The sequence below is a fragment of the Hordeum vulgare genome, chromosome 6H (genome assembly GCF_904849725.1).
Source record: "Hordeum vulgare subsp. vulgare chromosome 6H, MorexV3_pseudomolecules_assembly, whole genome shotgun sequence".
Taxonomy (NCBI): Eukaryota; Viridiplantae; Streptophyta; class Magnoliopsida; order Poales; family Poaceae; genus Hordeum; species Hordeum vulgare.
The window spans coordinates 6,141,632-6,152,793 of record NC_058523.1 but is presented as its reverse complement, the minus strand read 5'-3'; the positions used below and the strand labels follow the sequence as shown (position 1 = coordinate 6,152,793).

Sequence of the window (11,162 nt, the reverse complement as noted above, 5' to 3'; positions counted from 1 at the left end):
TTGTTGAAAGGCTACTTTTATATATCAACGATGCCATATAATATTATTTTCAGTGTTAGACGAATGGAAATCTAAAGTGAAAGATTAAGATGATGCGAAAATGATGCTACTGATGTATAATTTCTACATAAGGCGGAGCCACATACAGCTGCACAGAGTACTGGCAAACTATGAAATGAAGAAAATGATCTCGTAATATTACGACTACCCTATTTGAAAAATATTTCACTTCCCCAAGAATATAAAATCTATAGTAATGAATAAAACTATTACGAGAAAAGTGTTGAAATTATATCATTTCCGCATCTAAGTTCTTGAAGGAGCTACATATTGCTGTATAGACAACTTTAGAAGCAAGAAATGAAGCGGGACTACTAGCATATGTCAATTTGTGTAATTAAATAACTTTTTATTTTCACATAAGAGATAATATACCATGATGGACCGAAACAATACGAATAAAATTAAAAATTATCCGATTTCCACATGTAAGTCATTGTGTGAGGTATATAATCCAATGGTAACTACTCTTTAAAATTGAAATGATGGAAAGGCGAGTGGAATATGTTGAGATGCCATATAAATAAGTTTTCATTTTCACATGAAGTGAAAATCTAGAGTGACGAATCAAGAGGGTGCGAAAATGGTTCTAAAGATGTATGATTCCTATATAAGAGGAGCCACGTACTGCTGCAGAGACTAATCCCGAAGCATGAAATGAAGGAAAGGTTGTTGTAATATCACTTTTATCCTGTTTTAGAAATGTTTCGATTTACAGGGTAGGGAAATTTACAGTAATGAATGAAAAGGTTATGTAAATGTGTTAAAATTGTATCATTTGTATAAATAAGTTTTTGGAGGAGCTACATACAGCTGCAGAGATAACTTTAACATCAACAAATGACGCAGGACTAATAGCATATGTTGATTTCTCAATTTAAGCAACTTTTCAGTTTCACAGAAGAGAAAGTATACCATGATGGATCGGAATGGTATAAAACATATTACAAATTGTCTGATTTCCACATATAAGTTGTTGTTTGAGGTAGATCATGCAATAAAACTAACCTATAATAACGAAATTGTTGAAAGGCTGCTTTTATATATCAACGATGCCATATAATATAATTTTCAGTTTTAGACGAACGGAAATCTAAAGTGAAAGATTAAGATGATGCGAAAATGATGCTACTGATGTATAATTTCTACATAAGGCGGAGCCACATACTGTTGCACAGAGTAGTGGCAAACTATGAAATGAAGAAAATGATCTCGTAATATTGCGACTACCCTATTTGAAAAATATTCCACTTCCCCAAGAATATAAAATCTATAGTAATGAATAAAACTGTTACGAGAAAAGTGTTGAAATTATATCATTTCCGCATCTAAGTTCTTGAAGGAGCTACATATTGCTGTATAGACAACTTCAGAAGCAAGAAATGAAGCGGGACTACTAGCATATGTCGATTTGTCTAATTAAATAACTTTTTATTTTCACATAAGAGATAATATGCCATGATGGACCGAAACAATACGAATAAAATTACAAATTGTCCGATTTCCACATGTAAGTCATTGTGTGAGGTATATAATGCAATGGTAACTACTCTTGAAAATTGAAATGATGGAAAGGCGAGTGAAATATGTTGAGATGCCATATAAATAAGTTTTCATTTTCACACAAAGTGAAAATCTAGAGTGATGAATCAAGAGGGTGCGAAAATGGTTCTAAAGATGTATGATTCCTATATAAGAGGAGCCACATACTGCTGCAGAGACTAATCCCGAAGCATGAAATGAAGGAAAGGTTGTTGTAATATGACTTCTATCGTGTTTGAAAAATGTTTCAGTTTACACGGTAGGGAAATTCATAGTAATAAATGAAAAGGTTATTAAAATATCCTAAAATAATATCATGTGTACAAATAAGCTTTTGGAGGAGCTACATACTGCTGCAGAGACAACTTTGAGAACAACAAATGAAGCAGGACTGATAGCATATGTCGATTTCGCTATTTAAACAACTTTTCAGCTTCATAGAAGTGAAAAATATACCATGATGGTTCGAAATGGTACAAAACATATAACAAATTGTCCGATTTCCACATGTAAGTCATGGTGTGAGGTATATAATGCAACGATAACTACTCTTGAAAATTAAAATGATGGAAAGGCGAGTGGAATATGTCGAGATGCTATATAAATAAGTTCTCATTTTCTCATGAAGTGAAAATCTAGAGTGATGAATCAAGAGGGTGCGAAAATGGTGCTAAAGATGTATGATTCCTATATAAGAGGAGCAACATACTGCTGCAGAGACTAATCCCGAAGCATGATATGAATGAAATGTTGTTGTAATAAGACTTCTATCATGTTTGAAAAATGTTTCCGTTTACAAGGTAGGAAAATTTACAGTAATGAATGAAAAGGTTATGAAAATGTCCTAAAATTGTATCATTTGTACAAATAATTTTTCGGAGGAGCTACATACAGTTGCAGAGACAAGTTTGACAGCAACAAATGAAGCAGGACTGATAGCATATGTCGAATTCGCTATTTAAATAACTTTTCAGTTTCACAGAAGTGAAAAATATACCATGATGGTTCGAAATGGTACAAAACATATTATAAATTGTCTGATTTCGACATGTAAGTTGTTGTTTGAGGTACACACTACTAGGAAAAGGGTTATAGATGATATAGACACTAATGGCGCACCACACAAGTAGTGCGCCACTACTATATAGTAGTGGCGCACAATGTGCAGGTGTGCCATTAGTGTGATGGAGACTAATGGCGCACCACACACTCGGTGCGCCACTATTACTTTTTTTGTTTTGCAAAACTACTAATGGCGCACCACAGCTTGTGCGCCATTAGTAACCAGGGTTACTAATGGCGCATCTGTTGGTGGTGTGCCACTACTATTTTTTTTTGCAGAACTACTAATGGCGCATATGTAGGTGGTGCGCCATTAGTAACCTGGGACCAGCTAGATATTTTGGACAGCCACCTACCACACTCACTTTCCCCACTTTCATTCTCTCCACCTCCTCCTCCAAGCATGTCTCGGGTGCCTCCTCCACCTCACCTCATTTGCATCATAGTGTCCCAATACTGTCCCCCCGCACCCTCCCCTGCTACACCGCCGCCGAGCACCCACCGCACCCTCCCCCGCTCCACCGCCGCCGCCGACCCCCCGCACCCTCCCCGACCCGCTCCATCACCGACGACGACCCCCCGCACCCTCCTCCGCTCCACCGCTTCCGCTGACCCCCCTCACCATCCCCCGCTCGACCGCCGCCGACGACGCCCCGCACCCTCCCCGGCCAGCTCCACCGCCACCGACGACCCCCCGCACCCTCCCCCGCTCCACCGCCACCGACGACCCCCCGCACCCTCCACTGCTCCACTGCCGTCGTCGACGCCCCGCACCCTCCCCCACTCCACCGCCGCCGCCGACCCCCCGCACCCTCCCCCGCTCAACCGCCGCCGCCGACAACCCCCCGCACCCTCCCCCGCTCCACCGCCGCCGCCGACCCCCCGCACCCTCCCGTGTCTCCTTGCTCGGTTCCCCCGAACGGAATCGGCCGAGCGCACCACCCAGCCACTCCCTCCCACCCGAGCGCCATTGCTATCCAAAACAATTACTAATGGTGCACCTCTCTGGGATGCGCCATTGCTATATAAAAAAAATTACTAATGACGCACTCCATGAGGATGCGCCACTGCTATAAAAAACATTCTAATGGCGCACCGCTCGGGGTGTGCCATTCCTAACCCCTATGCCCTCGCCTCTCCTGTGCCCTCGCTCTCGTCCACGGAGACGCCGCCCACCCCTCCCCCACCCTCATCCACGGAGACGCCGCCCACGGAGACGCCGCCACCGCCGCCCTCCCCCTCCCCACCCTTGTCCATGGAGACGCCTCCCACCCCCTCCCCGCCCTCGCCTATCCTCTGCCCTCGCCCTCGTCAACGGAGACGCCGCTCCTCCTCGTCGCCGCCTGCGCCGCCGCCTCCGCGCTCGATGTCTTCCACGTCCCCTCCGTCGAGGCCCAAGCCCACGTACGTATGCCATCAGCCCTCCCCTCTCCTGGCGTCTCTCTAGAGCTGTCTTCTGCAGTTGAGCCCTCTGAACCGTGAGCGCTCGCCTGAATCTGTCACGCGATTCGCGGAGGTGGTGTCGCCAGTAGTAATGCCGGAATTTCGCGATCCTGTGAGGAGCACAGTAGTAGGGTTCGGGGCTCGACGTCGCCGGTGGGGGTGAGCTTTTGGGGATCTGGCCGGTTCTGTGTCCATGAATTTGCCGATCTGCTCGGATGCATCTTGGCAGGACAGGTTCATTGTACCAGGATATTCGTTTACCTAGTATTCTATAAGAGTACAAGTGTTTAGGCTCTTACGAGTTGTATGAAAGTTGGGTTCAGATTCCATGGCTTGTTCTTGCGGTCACCGGAAAGTCTGTTGCTTTATCAAACATCATTTTCTCGTTGTTGTGGAACGCACGCCTTCAACCCCCCTGCTTTTTCCTGTTTTATACATGTAGTAAAGCCTGATTATTGATTCTCTTGTGCTCCCGTAGGTAACGAAGCTAAATCGATTCCACAAACAGAACAATGAGAACGACAAGGTTTGTGCTTTTACACCGCCCTATTTCAAAACGAACGGAGGGAGTACTTCTATTGTAGCACCACTGACAAATTTCTGAAAACAAATGTGATAGGTGACCTTGACCTTCAGTCTATCTGCAAATTTGGAATCACTTGTCACGTGGAACACAAAACAGGTGATATTTTCATTCTAGTATGATGTGCAATGCTAAACTATTCTATAAATGTGTAGATGCCCAGTAATCGGTCGATCGCACCACCCACCCCCTCCCTCCCCCCCCCCCCCGAGCGCCATTGCTATCCAAAAAATATATATTACTAATGGCGCACCTCTCTGGGGTGCGCCATTGCTATCAAAAAAAGATTACTAATGGCGTACCTCTCTGGGATGCGCCATTGCTATATAAAAAAAACATTACTAATGGCGCACTGCATGGAGATGCGCCATTGCTATAAAAAAATCTAATGGCGCACCGCTCGGGGGTGCGCCATTGCTAACCCGCACTGCTCTCTGCCTTTGCCCTTGCCTCTCCTCTCCCAAATCCAACCGAGATCCCGCCTCGCTCGTCCACGCCCCGGAGAGATCCCGCTCGTCCACGCCCCAGATTTCTCTCGCTCTTTCCTTCTCTCCCTCCCCCGCATCTCCGGTTGACCGGCGAGGGTCTCGCTTGGCGATGTGTGGTGGTGGTTGTCGGGACGGGGAGTGCAGGGCCTTGACCGTCGTCCGTGCAAGCGAGGACGGATAGGCGGCGGCAGCGGCGACCACGACTGCAAAGCCGAGGAATTCCCCACCAAAGGTTAGAGCTTTTTCGAGTCTTGCTGGATTGCGTCCTTAACCGGCGGGTGTTCGGCGGTTGCGCCTTTGCACCGGAGGAAGGGGAGGGGGAGATGGCCAGCAAGGCGGAGACGGCGACCTGGGAGGAGATGCTGCCGCGGATGCTGTCGCCCGGGGCCACCATCCCGGAGGGCGCGGCGGGGAACCCAGTGCGCCACTACTATAATTATTTTTTTGCAAAACTACTAATGGCGCACCACCAACTGGTGCGCCATTAGTAACCAGGGTTACTAATGGCGCACCAACTGGTGGTGCGCCATTAGTAGTTTTGCAAAAAAAACGCGGGATATAGCCGAAATATCAGGCGGGCTTTCCTGGAATCGACCGCGCGCCAATTATTTTTTCCCAAATCGACCGCGCGCTATCCCCTGCCCTCTCCCTCCCGCAACCTCCCCAGATCTCAGGGGCGCCCTGAACAGAGGCTGCTCCACCGGCGCCCCACCCCACCCTCTACTGGCCCCCCCATCCGCTCGACCGGCGGCCCATCGCAGCCTTGACCGGCGCCCCACCGCAGCCTCGACAGGCGCCCTGTCGAGCCCGCCAAGGAGGGGCCGCCTCACCCCCACCCGCCGCCGCGCAGGAGGATGGCGACACCAGGCGGCGCACACGAGCTCCTCAAGATGGTCGTCCACGCCCCGCGCCGGCGGCACCATCGAGATCATGGGCCTCATCCAGGGCGACTCCATCATCGTCATGGACGCCTTCGCGCTCCCCGTCGAGGGCACCGAGACCAGGTACCTGTACCATATATGGAGTTGAACCTGCCGAAGAAAATGTTCTGAATGGTGGCAAGCCAGGTACGTAACCTATCGGGCTTTCTGTAAATGTTGCAGTCTTCTTCTTCTTCTTTTAGTTTCTATACTCATGTTGTTGCTAACTGAACCTAAGTGTAGGGCCTCACCTCATCACTCGAAATGGAGTGGGATTCAAGCAAACATTTTGGACATGGATATAATGGAGAAGGTTCTTGAGGTAAGGAATCAAATCCAAACTGGGCTTATGTTGTTTTCATAGAGTAAGAAGATTTTGTAAATCTTACTGAATCCATACATGTGAAAATTAACAGGTGAAAGGTGAGGATGCGGTCAAGATGGCGCAACAATTGGCGCTGCAAGAGGGCCTGCTGGTGAGTTGCAAAAATAAATTTACTGCTCCCTTACCAAAAGAAAGTGTATGGTTTGAAAGAAACAAGATGAAGAACAGGCTTCAGATGTGATTATTGGCCAATGTGAAACTGAATCGATTTCACTGCGCATGTGGGAATATCATCAGGAGCCAACACGGTGGCAGCGATTGAACTTGCAAAGAGGCCCGAAAACAAAGGGAAGCTCATCGTGGTACGACATCACATACCCATATCTCTATGAATGAAATGTACACAAAAATATGTTAAAAGATGGAGAAGTTTCAGAAACTGATTCACCTGTTGTTCCAGACTGTTCATCCGAGTGCAGGGGAGCGATACTTATCGTCGGTGCTGTTCAAGGACCTGAGGAAGGAGGCGGAGGCTATGCAGCCAGTGCCAGTGGACTAACTTTGCCATTGTACCTGGCTGTCAGGCATTGATGTTTCAACTCAGATGCTTAATCAGCAGTTTCAAGAACCATTCTTGGCTGTTGTGATAGACCCTACAAGGACTGTTTTTGCTGGTAAAGTGGACATTGGAGCTTTTAGGACATTCCAAAAGATTACAAGCCACCGGATGAGCCTGTGTCTGAGTATCAGACCATACCACTCAACAAGATAGAAGATTTTGGTGTTCACTGCAAACAGGTAATGCGATCAATTGTTTAATTTATATTTTTGCAAGCTTGTGTTTTAGTTTTGTTCTAACTCTATTTTCATGCAATACTATGCTTTGGATATAACCTATTTCAAGTCATCCCTGGACTCTCACCTCCTTGATCTACTCTGGAACAAGTACTGGGTCAACACATTGTCATCGTCACCACTTCTGGGTAACAGGGATTATGTTGCTGGACAAATCTTTGATTTAGGTAAGCATTACCCTTGTAGAAATATTTCTGGGAACTTGTTTTCTGGTTATGTCTAGTTTGTCCTTATAATAAATAGAGAGAGTGATAACTACTTTTGTGCTACACAGCTGATAAACTAGAGCAAGCTGAAGGGCAACTGGCACACAGTCGATTTGGCATGCTTATGCCATCACAGCGAAAGAAAGAGGTCAGTTTCTGCGTTCATGCCCTTTAAACTTGGTACACCCTCTGTTCCTAAAACTGCTAAAACATCTTTCATTTAGGAACAGATGTATTATCATGTTGTTTGTTTTGTTAATTTTTTGTCACTTCCCATAGTAAATGGATGGTCCTGTATGTCTGATTGTCAAACTATTGATATAATGATGGAGTTCCATTAGGTCAATTATCACTCCCTATTATATGATGTTTTGCATATTTCAATATGGGCTACATACGGGCTGAAATGAGTGAACAAACACACTTAAACGTGTCTACATACATTTATTTTAGAAAAAAGTTGGAACATCTTGTAATAGTGAACGGAGGGAGTAAGTGACCTTATGCCTGTCACATTGCCATGTTATCTTCATATGGATATGTTACAAATCTCTGCTATTTGTTTATTAAACGAAGAAAGTATAGCGGATATGATGCTAATTTAATGGTGATGTATAAAAAAATATTATTAGTGCGAAGATTGTGAAAATGGTTGAGCCCCTAGGAGAGGCTGATGGTGTTGTTTGATACTTCGATGATATGCTGTCCTATGTAGTTATGAAATGTTTTACGTCAATTACTTCATTGAGCTTGAGTGCATGAAATGAGGGATTGTACCAGACCTATATAGATCTAGTTTGCTTTGTTATTGCAGTTTTGTAATATGTTCCTCCTACAAAGTGTATATTTACACTTACATACAAAAATGGTTCTTTATTTCTCAAGTACTCTCAGTTTGTCACATCCCTGACACCTTAATCAAGTTAGCTTTGTGCTCATGTTTTCTTTGCATTGCATCTAGGAAATTTTCAACAAGAACAAAGTAAGTTGTGAAGGAAAACTCAACAAACCCTAGCCACTTCTCAAATTAAAGGAAAATTCAAACTAGTTAAAATCAATGAATCCAAAATGGCGTCAAGAAAAGTTCAACTTTTCTGATATTTCTTGGAACAAATAAGCAATGAAAGAAACCATTTCTTTTATACTCTTGGCATTTTAAATAAATGCAAAAAGCTACTGGTTTCAAGTTTAAAATTTGAAATCACAAACTTTAAGTTTTCAAAAATGTTGAAAACTTTAGGAATGGTTGGATACATTCCAACTAATATTCTGGTGTGTTCAAAATGTTTTTACAAACTATATTGGGAGCTGAAATAAATAGCAAAACAATAGTTAGAAAAACAGAAACAAAACAGAAAAGAAATAAGAGAAAAGAATAGCAAACCTTACCTGTCGCCGGCCCAGCCCACCAGGGGCTCCCCGGTCATCTTCCTCCTCCTGCCAGTAGGCAGGGGAGAAGATGAGCACGGCGGCCAAGCCCGGCCACCTCCTGCCTTCCTGCTCGCTGCTGGAGGCCTCCAGGAGTGCCAGTGCGATGCCTGAGCCTTCTTATCCTCCTCCCCGCGGCTCTATCTCCCCCTAGGCCTCTCGATCCCCTTTCCCCTCTCAGATCTCTCTCCCCGAAGGTCCGGTCGCCGTCGATCCGTCGTCTCCCGGTCCTCCCCGACCCTGCCGGCAGCCTCACAAGATCCGCCGTGAGCTCCTCTTCCCGTTCCCCCTCTTCGCGAGGCTCTCCCCCTCCTGTAACCCTGTTAGCCGCCGGAGGCCGAAGGTCCTCGTCGCTGGCCATGTCATTGCCGTCGTTGTGGTACTCAGCTCGCGAGGCTGAGCTCAGAAATGAGCTCCTGGAGCTCTGTAGATGGCGTAGGGCCCCTCTCCCAGCTCGCTAGTCCCCTGCATCGGCAATCCCGTCGATGCCTGAGCCGCAGCCGCCGCTGACCTCATCGCCGGCATCGATTTCGGTGACCACTGGGTCCAGCTCCTCCCCCTTTAGATGCGGCGTTTCTCTAGCTGTCCGTAGCACTAAACCTCGCCCAAAACCGACGCCCGTAGCGCCGTTTAGCTCACTCCGGCGAGCCCTCCGCCGCGCCCGTGGTCGCCGCCGGCCATATTCCGCTGGGGGCCGACGTGGCCAGCTTAACCCAGTAGGTTTAACCCTAAACACTCGCTGACAGTGGGCCCAAGGCCAAGTCAAACTGACTTAGTGGCTGGTCAGCGCGTGATTAGCCCGTGAGACGCTGACCAGTGGGTCCCCTCTGTTAGGTTTGACCTGATCAGGTCAGTTGACCTGCTGACGCCATAATGATGCAATAGTGACGCAATAAAGGGGTTTTCTAGTATAAAAATAATTCTAGAAATGTTTAAAACTTCAAAAATTCATAGAAATTAATCTGTAACTCCAATGAAAATAATTTATATATGAAAAAGTATCAGAAAAATTCAAGGAATCTGAATATGTCATTTTCAAACATGTTTGAAAATTTTACAGAACCCAAACATGTAGATAAATGAATAAGTTAATTCTTATAAATACTTAGTAGATGGAATTTGGGAAATATTTAGATTTCACTATAAATGACATGATCAAACACTGTTCCAATTACAAACCAGCAACCTAACATGTCATCCCATGCATGTTAAAAGCAAGTTGATCTGAGCATCAGGTCGAATCAATTAAAATGGTATCCGAGAATACCTCGTTTGAAGTGATATTTGAATTTGATTCAAATCAACTTCAAACTTAATACATGTTAGCTATAATAGTATATCACCTTGCATCCTCATGCCATGCTCATGCATCATCTTGATTGCATATGTTTGTTATTGATTATTGTCATTCCTTTCAGTAGTCTCCGCTCCCCCGGATTCCACCGAATATCCGTCTGACGGATATTGTCACTCCTCTGAGCAACAAGGCAAGCAACCATTTTGATCATCTCGATAAATCCCATGTTCTTGCTCCTGCACTTACTTATTGCATTAGGATCAAATGTTTCAAATGTTTTTGCCACGTTAGTTGAACCCACTTCCTTTGCATGACCTATGTTTGTCACAGTAAATAGCTGAACCTTGCAACCTAGCATACCTGGTAGTTGCTTGAGCCATGATGTGCCTTATCCTGCTATGCATGCTATGCTTAGAGTTGTGTAACTATCATCTGGGAGATGAACAGAATTGTGAGAACGTGTTCGGTAAGCAAAGGTTGTGTGTTGAACCTGATTTGGTAAAGGTACCGGTGAAAGGCTGTGTAGGAGTACATAGCGGGTTGTTTCATTGGAACCGTCCTTAGGAACTGAGTTCCGTGTATGTAACCCAAGACTAGATACTACCACACGTTGGGATACTTAATTGACCCTCTCGACTTATTAATCGCTTAGTACTCGGTCCAGGAGTTGCAAGTAGTTTCTGGTGTTTATAGTCATGCTGGAGGCCGTGCATAGCGCTGACCTGAGAGGTGGGCTGTGATGAGGTAGGCAGTGGCACGGTGTACCAAGTGGCACCCGGATGGTGGGCTTGGGAACCCTGCGCACATCGTTTGAGGCCGTGGCGGAAACCTCGGCCGGACTTCCGTACGGGTTACTCTCAGATAGGCGATAGAACTGGACTAGGTACTAATGTGGTTAACGTTCGTGGCCGACTCCCTCGCTGGGCTTCCGCTTGAAGGTTGCCGAGGTGCAT

General features: G+C 45.7%; 1 pseudogene; it reads left to right on the top strand.

The window, feature by feature from the left end:
- Positions 1-6,032: 6,032 nt before the first annotated feature.
- LOC123404852 lies at positions 6,033-7,659 on the top strand (annotated as a pseudogene).
- The last annotated feature ends 3,503 nt before the right edge of the window (positions 7,660-11,162 follow it).